The sequence below is a fragment of the Chiroxiphia lanceolata genome, chromosome 3 (genome assembly GCF_009829145.1).
Source record: "Chiroxiphia lanceolata isolate bChiLan1 chromosome 3, bChiLan1.pri, whole genome shotgun sequence".
Lineage (NCBI taxonomy): Eukaryota > Metazoa > Chordata > Aves > Passeriformes > Pipridae > Chiroxiphia > Chiroxiphia lanceolata.
The window spans coordinates 22315614-22326211 of NC_045639.1; positions in this window are offsets into that span (position 1 = coordinate 22315614).

Sequence of the window (10598 nt, forward strand, 5' to 3'; positions counted from 1 at the left end):
TAAAAGCAAAGACGCCTACAGACATAATAAAACTGATGTGACATTCAGTTAAAACTAAAGCTTTCACCTATCTTAATAAAATGACAATGCAGGGGAATTCAAGGAAAGGGACCATTCCCATCAGCCCTCACAGAACAAAGTGTTTCACTCAGTTTGTGCGAGTAATGTCATTGATCTCATCAGTGGCACGGTGTACACCTGCCACACGGGTAGGAAATCAGGAGCAAAGACACCCAACAAAATCACCCCAGACAATTGCTGTAGAAAAGAAATGCTTCAAGGTCCTGGCAAAGAATGTGGAGTCCTTTCCTTCCTCTACCACAGGATATGACATCTTCTTTTCCTTGATTATTTTACACATTTAGGAGGTGCTAATTTCAACTGCTAGCCAAGAATTGCTTCCTCTTTCCTTCATTATGTTTCTAGAGACACAAATTTGGTAGAAAGTCCAACTTACTTCTCAATATCATGGGCACAATAAACTGACAGATTCCCCTGATAGTCCCAAAAACTAAAGTGGGGAAAGAAAGAAAACCTAGATTTAAATTTTGCAGGCAAGATATATCCATCTCTATTAAGATGGGGATCAACAAGTTAGCCACTCTGACAGCAGTTTGTCATATCTTTTAACCGGGTTCAAAAAAAAAGCTCAGGTGCAATGGGATAGAGAGCAGAAAGAAACTGGGATAAGGAATGAAACAAGGATAGTCAATGATGATAAACTGGTTTCCTTGCTAACTATATTTGTAAATCTAATAATGGTGCTATTCTTTTTGTAATGAACAAAAAGTTTGATATGAAGTTATATAATTCAGGCATACAAACCAGCATCTGTTCCATTGGTAAAACTGAATCCATGTCTTAATGGAAGATGACAAACATCCAAACATTTGTAAATGCTTTTAAACAGTTTCTAAATGTTTATAAACTTCCTCCTAAGGACAGGTGAGCTCATAGTGATGAATTTCTATTCTCACATCTAGGCTTGGCTGTATGTAATTACCTAATAATCTTTGTGCCTGGAATAACATTCCGGCTCAAGAGACAGGGGGCACAAGGGCAAAGGAGAGAAAGAGAAAAAAAAAAATTTATTAAACCTTGGGAATGATACTTGAGTCGTTGAGCACTTAAGTGCATGTGACCTTTGCCAAATGCATGTGCACGGTTGCCATAATTGTACACGCCATCCTGACTGCTTTCAGACATTATGTTGGTAAACAGAGCTTTCGTTCTGAAAGTTCACTTGAATTTCCACTACTGGCACCTGAAAATTAGGTTTTCTGATACCTCTTGCTGCCATTTTAACCATTTTGGGGAGTCCATTGAAATTCCAGTATAAATTATGCTCCATCCTATAAAGGGTACCCACAAGGAGTCACTTTAAAGAAGTAAATGGGGTCAACACCTAAATGAAGGGTGTGTGCACCCTGTCATTATGAATCTGATACTGAGCAGGTCACATACGGGAACTGGCTTCCTCCCTCCTCATACTCCCAGATTTTCTCCCAGTGAATTCCAGGATTTGAGGATGAGCATAGATGATGTTTAGTTTGCATTTGGAAGGAAATAATCCTTCTGATAAATCACTCTCTGAGATGGGGGCTGCCTGTTTGCCTGAGTGTGTGAAATGCAAGCCTTCCTTGCCTGACTGAGGCAGGCTTTTCAGTTGGTGCTCAGTACTGACTGATGGAAGCACTACAGCTATAGCACTATAATGCTCACAAATTTTCCCCTCTGCTGTCTCTTTAGGCCATTGCCCCAAAGGCTTTCATGTTCCTAAAGCTGTCATTTAAAACATTTGTGAATCAGGATGTGTGGACAATAGAAGAAGCTGGTAGAGCCAGGGAGTGCAGATGTGAAATAATTTAATCAACAGCAATTTTTCCATTTACTTCAATGGGCTTTGGATCACCCGCCTCATGAGTGGAACATGTATTGAGGAGGAAGCAACCCGAGCCAGATAAAGAGCCAAGATACCAAAGTAACAGAGTTCCACCAAATAAGAGAGTCCACAGCAGCTGCAGCTTGAGATGTATGATGTAAACACGGATCTAGACTCAGCTAGCAAACTGGGAAAAAGATTCAAGAGAAAATGGAAAATAAGCAAGGATTTAGCCATCAAAGGGCAGAGCCAAGAGTTACTACTAAGAAATTTTTTGGAGAGGAAGTATGTTATATAAAATACTAGTAATATTCAAAGAGATTTGCAGAATATATCTGAGGAGGAAATGAAGGCACAAAGAAACAAAGTGAAAACGTCAGAACACAGATTTTTTTGCCAAATCAGAAAAAAAAGCCTAAAGCTTTTTATTCCCTATATGACATAAGTATCAGGCTATGATACTCATTGTAATAGTTATGTCACACTGTGGTGCTGAGATCATTGTGTGCTAGTTGACAATGCTTGCCCTAATTGGTGCCATTAAGTAATAAAATAATAATTGTACCTCAGATCATTGGCACTTCAGAAATGTCCATTTCCAAGCACAAATGGATGTGTGTCCCTGTGCACAGTTCAGTGCTGAAATGGTTAACACCATGTATTATGTGTCAGTAATGAAAACTAGCACTCAAGCAAGGAAATTCAAAGCTGAGGCTGACACATCATCGTTAACGCAGCCCTTTGTGCTTAGCTACCACAGGAGTCTTGGAGCAGCACATGGTGTTGTACCCCACACAATATGTGCTACTACAATACCGCATTCACAACACAATGAATTGAGGTCAAGTGAGTGACCTTAAAAAGAGCTTTCTTTTAATTCTTTAAAGAAACACCCCATGATATGTAGGAGCCCATTAAACAAAGCTGCAAGAAGATACAGTAAACTTTAATTAGCAGTGAAGGCAATAACCTCACTTTATACTTCATAATTTCTCCCACCATGTTTTATTACATGGAACAGTCATTTTAGTACCTTTGTACCTAAGGCAGCATCCATGTGGTGTGGAAAGGGATGTGTTGTTGGATATTTATTGTAATGGGGCTTCATGTGGTTGGAGGTCAAAGTGTAGGACTTTCATTTGTACATCACTGCTCTACTATCTGCTCATGTCTCTGGGTAACCTGATGTTCAAACCTTTTGTAAGGCAATTGCTGAGGAGGTTGTTCTTATTGTTATGAGAACTTGGAGAAAGGATGCTGGGCCCTGGCTTTGGCACAAGCCTACTGTGTGACATAGGGTACTCCGCCAAAATTTTTTATCACAGTGATCTCAGATGCTTCCATTTTTAGGGGACTCAGGTGCAACTCCTAGGGTCTGGTCTCAGAAAGCCTGGAAATCAGTAGTTCCTTTTGGCTTCTCAGGACCACTCCGAACTAAGTTTGGAAAAATCGCAAATTTGTCTCCCCACAAATTACCCGCAATTTTGAAATATTGCATTTTAGCTGTCTTCAAAACATCCCATATCAAGTTGGAATGATATTTTCCTAGCAGCTTGCAGGCTGAGGAACACTGTTAACCTTTCTTTGTCCTTTTTATGTTAGCTATTTATCTGATAATGGAGAATAATACCTGAAGTTCTTGAGGAGATAAGGACATTATCTGCATTTTACTGGTTGAAAACTCTAATACACAGAGCTTCTGGACCAGAACCACAGCAGGGCTTTGGAAGCTATATGAAGCCTGCATGGCAAAGATATAAGCTCAGAACACCCAGGAGTCTTTTGGCACATCAATCGATTCCATTACATTATACCCACTTTCTACAATTTTGTTTCTGTGCATGCCTAGAATATGCTGTCTTGAAAAGACTCAGTCACTCAACAGTGATCAAGTACTTTTGCCCTAGCAGGCATACACATACCTCCATCTATCTCAGAAGATCATCTTGCTCTTATAGATACCTTTGGAACATCTGCAGGAAGGGGCTTCTGTACAAAACCATCATTGCTCTCCACTTCCTATACTCCATGCTACAGGAGGTAGGTATGCCTAGCAGTGATGGCAGCACTGGATTTCTATTACCTGCTTCCCAGTCTTTGCCACACAACCTTCCTTTCCTAAATGGGTGTGCTAACTACTGTGTTACAGTTGGGCTATTTTTACATCCTTTTTCTATCTCCATTTTTCCTGAGTTTTACAACAAGAATCGCTTCAAGAAGAAGCACATAGAGTTTCAAAGAATCACAGAATCATAGAATGTAATGAGTTGGAAGGAACCCACAAGGATCATTGAGTCAAACTCCTGGTCCTACACAGGACACCCCAAGAGTCACAACATGTGCCTGAGAGCGCTGTCCAAACACTTCTTGAACTCTGTCAGGCTTGATGCTGTGACCACTTCCCTGGGGAGCCTGTTCCAGCATCCAACCACCCTCTGAGTGAAGAACCTTTTTCTAATATCCAACCTAAACCTCCCCTGACACAACTTCAGGCCATTCCCTCGGGTCTTGTCACTGGTCACCAGAGAGAAGTGTCTGCCTCTCCTCTTCCTCTCACAAGGAAGTTGTGACTGCAATGAGGTCTCCCCTCAGTCTCCTCCAGGCTGAATTGACCAAGTGACCTCAGCCGCTCCTCATACGGCTTCCCATGAAGGCCCTTCACCATCTTCATTGCCCTCCTTTGGACGCCCTCTAACAGCTTAATATCTTTCTGATATTGTGGTTACCAAAACTACACAGAGGACTTTAGGTAAGGCCACACTGGTGCAAAGCAGAGCAGAACAATCCCCTCCCTCGATCAGAGTGCGATGCTTTACCTGGTGGCCCCCAGGACATGGTTGGCCCTCCTGGCTGCCAGGGCACTGCTGACTCATATTCAGCTTGCCATCACATCTTGCCTAAGACTAGCTGATAGCTTAATTTGTAGGATCTAATCCTGACAGAAAAGAGATGCAGGAATTAAGGTAAGAAAAAAGGAAAGTGAACTCAGATGTCTTGGATGAATGCATGAACCAATAAAGTATCAGATAAATTATTGCTGTCTTCTTGTTGGTTCTTGAGAGAAAAGTCAGACACTGAGCTAAGCCCAGGTACAGAGAGGTGACAAATAGTGCCAGTTAAAGAATCTATGCCCGGAGGGGAGCACCTTGCAACGGCCAGCTTCCAAGCTCCATATGGATTTTATAACAAATCTGTGTACTTACCTTCAGGCTGCTAATTCCACTGTGGGCACTAGGCCACTGAAGATAGGTGATGTGACACTTGGTATTGTGGCACTCAGTGTTGTCATATCTGTGCAGTGGGGTCAAAAGACCTTGCCAAAACTAGTACAGAAAATGTACCAGAGGGATAAAAGACACGAAACCCAACATCCCAGTACCATGGCTGAGACTTATACACTGGATCAATCTTCTCTTCTTGGATCTTATTAATTTTTCTTGTACATACAGTTGCAAATAAAATTCTGCTCTTAAGAGTGGGAAGTGACTAATGCAATCTTCCCTAAACCTGTCTCCTTTTGATGGACTAGTTCCTGGTCCATTTAGTGCTTTCTCATTATATAACTACCTTTGCTAGGTGCTTTTCACACAACAAAGTAAAACTGTTTAAAGGCAAGAAGAGTTGGTAATCGTAACACCCAAAAGTTACTGAGAGGCCTAAGAAGCAAGTCTAGGAACTAAACCTGTTTTAATTCACTTGCTTATGCGGATTTCAAGGTGATGCTGCCATTTCTGGTTTTAAGAAAATTAAGATTCCACCTAAACACAGAATGTCAATATTACTTTTTCAAAACATACATGTTTGATGTATTCTGAAGTTAAAGGTCTACCCATTTCCTTATGTCTGTCTGAAAATGTTTGAAAACAGCAACATATGCAGTATCAAATAACATACCATAAGGCCTGATTCCCTTCCCCCACCTCTATCCTTGCTGCTTAGTACCTTATTTTAGGAAGATATCCTCACAGTCTACAACTTCCTCATGAGGGAAAGAGGGGGTGCAGACACCAATCTCTTCTCTCTAGTGACCAGTGATATGGCCCAAGGGAATGGCCTGTAGTTGTGTCAGGGAAGGTTTAGGCTGGATGTTAGAAAAAGGTTCTTTACTCAGAGGGTGGTTGGATGCTGGAACAGGCTCCCCAGGGAAGTGGTCACAGCATCAAGCCTGACAGAGTTCAAGAAGTGTTTGGACAGCGCTCTCAGGCACATGTTGTGACCCTTGGGGTGTCCTGTGCAGGACCAGGAGTTTGACTCAATGATCCTTGTGGGTTCCTTCCAACTCAGCATATTCTGTGATTCTGTGATATCACAGAAAGACTCATTTGCTGAGATGGCCTGAGAACTTAAAAGATAGACAGGTACTTACCACCCTTCGTTTGAGTTTGCTGATGTTTTGCCCTTTGTGGAAGAGAACTTGTCCTGTCCAGATCATAGCAATCAGGATCCAACTATATTCACAGTCCCTTAGGAAGAGTTTAGAAGATCACAGCCCTCATGAAATAACAGGATATGGGTATACTTGTTCATCTTCTACATCGGCTGAAGGCCAGACTCGTCACAGCTCAAGCATGGACACATCTGGTTCTACACAGAAACATGTCAGGAGCTTCAGCCAGCTGCTAGCCACACACACACAAGGAGGTATATACACACACACAGCCTGTAGAATTTCAAGAGATAGGATGCAGGTGGCTGGAAATGGGACAGAGACATTTCTGGATTCAGAGCCCCTCTAAAGACTGTTTGCTCTAAGTAGGACTGACATCACTGAATCCACTCACAGGTCTGCCCTGGAACAGAAGTTTGAGTGACACCTTGCAGTCTCAGGTTTCTACAGGCATTCAAAATAACATGTTTAGGAGAATATTATGATGTGTAAGGAAATCAGAAAGGCACTTTTAATAATGTCTTGTCCACCACTCCAGTTGGTATTACTTAGCACGAATGCAGTAACATACCACAAACTGTGATATATACCCACCAGTCTTGCACTGAAAAGAAGAATGTCTCCCAGAGTGCTATGATTAATTACACATAAGGCAAAGACAGCATTATAAGAGGGGAGCTTTGAGGTTAGAGAAGAATACAAGAAATGTGACCTGTAGATGCTATATACATCTCTTACTTCATTTTTAGAATTACTCAAATCTTTCTGCTGTAAGTCATTCAAGGATTAAAATGAGTAAGGGAGGAGAAAATAGGAAAATATATATGCTGCTCCTTTGCCTTTTTTTTATTCCTCCTGACAAAATATAGTTGAAACCCTCAGTAATAATAATGGATGAAATATTAATAGTCTTTTTTTTCAGTTCCAGCAATTTTAGGGCTGTGGTGCTGTTTGGCTCCACCTGACAGAAATATTGGAAAGCAGCACCTAGAATAAAACTGGAAGGTTTATACAATTTTTCTCAATACACTCCTTCAAGAGGTGAGGCATCCTCACCTCCCTTTGACTTAGAAAAGCAGAACTCCTGAGCGTCTGGGAGGCTACACACCATGACTAGCACATCAACAGCATGTAGACTTGCCTTAACAGCAGACAGAAGAGGTGCAGCATGCTCTCACTGACATGCCCTCAGTGAAGGCTGAGCAGGATGCTCTGTTCTGGCACAGGCTTCTGAATGGCCTTTGTAAAGTGGCTCTTGTTTGAGTATGTTACAGCATCCTGGCTACGCAGTGACTAACACACAGATAATTGTCACAACTTTATGACAGAGGAAAGGGCAAAATCTAGACAACCCAACACAGACACAAAGGATGTGTTGATACAGAAGCAAATGAGAATATTCAGCAAAATCAACACAAAGTGTGTTAGCATTTCTTTCATAGGTTAGACCAAAGGGATAGTAATGATTAATGGTAGTTTTATTTATCTATTTTTCCCACTTAATGAAAGGTACTACGGTGACTCACTAGGTGCCAACTGAGAGTCCTATTGGGATGAACTTTTTAAGAGCTGTGTTATGTGCCTTAATCTTTGTTGCAATCTCAGCAGGCCAAGTACCCAGATAGTAGTTATCTCACTGTACAAAAAAATATTTGTAGGACTCTACAAGAGTTACGAAAACACCAAACAAATTCCACTATAAAACAGCATCATAAATAACTCCCTTTCACACAGCACCTTTATTCCTAGAAATTATTAAAATATACTCATTTTGGTGCATCCTTGCTGCAACGCTACCAAATCTAGCTGCAGCAAATTTACATCAAGTATGATTTCGGCCCTAGGGCAGCATTCAAGAAAAATTCAGTGCTTAAATATACCAAGAGGAGAAACAACCAATCAGCTCCAGAAATTCCAGGAATGCCTTCCTCTCTGTGTTTTCCCTGTGTTTTTATAGTATATTGTTGCGTATGAGTTACAAATGTGGGAAAACACTAAAGTTGAGCCAACTACAAAATAAGCTAATATCTTGTGTTTTCTAAAAAATGCAAGCCTAATTAGAGTTTACGTAATTAAAGCTTTCACAGTTATAAAAAATACAATACATTCATTTATGCAAATCTGCCACTGAGTGCGATTTCAGTAAAATACCATGTAATGCGCATAACGTCAGAATTTTGCTTACAATTGAAACGTCTGCAAAGCAAGTTCTCCTCCTAAATTTCAGACACATGCACTGTAATTCTGTTGCATTATGGATTTAAAACTCAGATTGCTTTGTCTTCATTTTAAAATGATTAGCAGTTTACATTGGATTTATGTGCTGGCATAGCCTTTGTATCATTGAACAACTACAAGCTGATTTACAAAAGCCCAGATACACTATGTGTATATCTATGTAACTACAAAGTAATATGTGATGGCAGGCATACCCAGCAGACATAATTTATAATTAAGTGATTAGCAATATAAGCCACTATTATTAATTAATGTGTAATGCTGACATTGTGCTTGGGGCTGTATAAACTACAAGTGTAAGGCAATCTCTGCCTTGGAGTGGCAAGAGGCTAAAATGACAGGCACTGTCTCCCAGTCCCACAGCTTCTGGGGAGCTGGGAGAAAAAGGCATCCAGTGGGAGTCCTGAAGCCAGTTCAGCAGAGCCAGAGTGGCCCAGCCAGGCACAGGCCACTGCAGCCTGCCACAGCTGCTGACACCTCTAAAATAACAGCAGTGGCAAAAGCTAAGGCTCCTCTTCTCTAGTTCAAAAACAACCAAGAGCAATATATATATACATAAAGGTTTTCCAGCCTCTATAACCCTGAGGCAAAGAACGAGGTAAAAACTTAATATAGATGAAGGTAGACCTAGCCATTGCCCCTTGCTTGTTGGGGAGCAAGTGGGGACAAGCCTCTTTGGTGGCTGCACAGATGACTTTTTTGCTCCACTCTGTCACTCCACAGAGTTGAGATTAGCTCTTGGGAGCAAAAACCTGACTGTACTTCCCAAAAGATCAAGAAGGATTCGCAGCATACAAGGCCCCCCAACACCAGGACAGACAGTTCTCATGAAACAGCACCTAATGCACATTTGGACAGGACAACAGGAGGAAAGTTGTTCAGAAATATTGCCCAGAAAGTGAAATGTCACAAACAGAGCAGTTAAATAATCAGGATATTCAGGAGCACAGGAACAGCCACTATATGTTGGAGACTAGGACTTTCCACACAGAGCACACATTTGAGTTTAATCTTTTCTTTTCGATGTAGATGGGGACTTTAGCAGAAGAAGAACATAACAGAACTACTTCTAGTTCACAGCACTCATACTGTTGCTCTCTCAGTAGTCATATTTCCTTGAATATGCAGAAGAACAAGAGGTGTGAAACTTCTTGCCATGAAACCAGTACAGCTCCACCAATGGCTAACACCCAAGAAAGAATAAATATCCATTTCCATATAAAGAAGGGTGGAGAGAATTTTTAATACCTACCCTATGAATTACCCGGGTGAAGCAAATAATACTGAGTTTAAATTTGGGGGGGGGGCAATCAGGTTTTGAAAAACAAGTCTAACAGATATTGTCATTAGTTTTGAAAATCCTCTGCTTCTTCCATGCTCGGCAGTCTAAATGGGAAAAAATCCAGCCTGGAAGTGTCCTTCATCCTTATTTACATAGAGCCTTACCTGCTCTTTTGTTGATAAATCGAAAAGCTGTATTTGCAGCAAAATAATGATAATATACAGCTGCATGGACAGATTACGAAAAGCAAAGCAACCAGACAATTATTTACTGTGCCTCTGTAAGACAGGCACTAACTTTCTTTACATCAACAACTTTTAAAACTGTCACGCAGCTTTTAATTGCCATTAATAAGGTAGAGATAAAGCCCTCTGGGTCTTAATCCCATCATCATGGTGTCGCAAGTTAATGATATGTTAGCCAGTGCTTTGTATCACTAGCTTACAGAAGGGTCAGAATGAACATTTCATCCTAGGCCATCAAGACTGTATTCCGTGGGTAACCTCTAACCTGTTGGGGCTGTCAATCAACGAGCAGTATGCATGAACACCATGCTTCTGGTAAATCTCCTTTCACACCTACGAGTTTTGTCAATTGTCATCCATTATTAACAGCTCTTTCAGTTGCTACGACTAGACTGAGTTGCCAGATCTTTTTAGGACAGCAGAGGGTGACTGGCTATTGATCTTGTCTCAGAGAATTAGTGATCTACTCATGGGTTTGGATACATGATGGCTCTGTGAAAGGTAGAAGATTGTTTGGCTTGCTTTGAAGGACCTCAGAAGATTACAAGAATACAAGAACTGTAA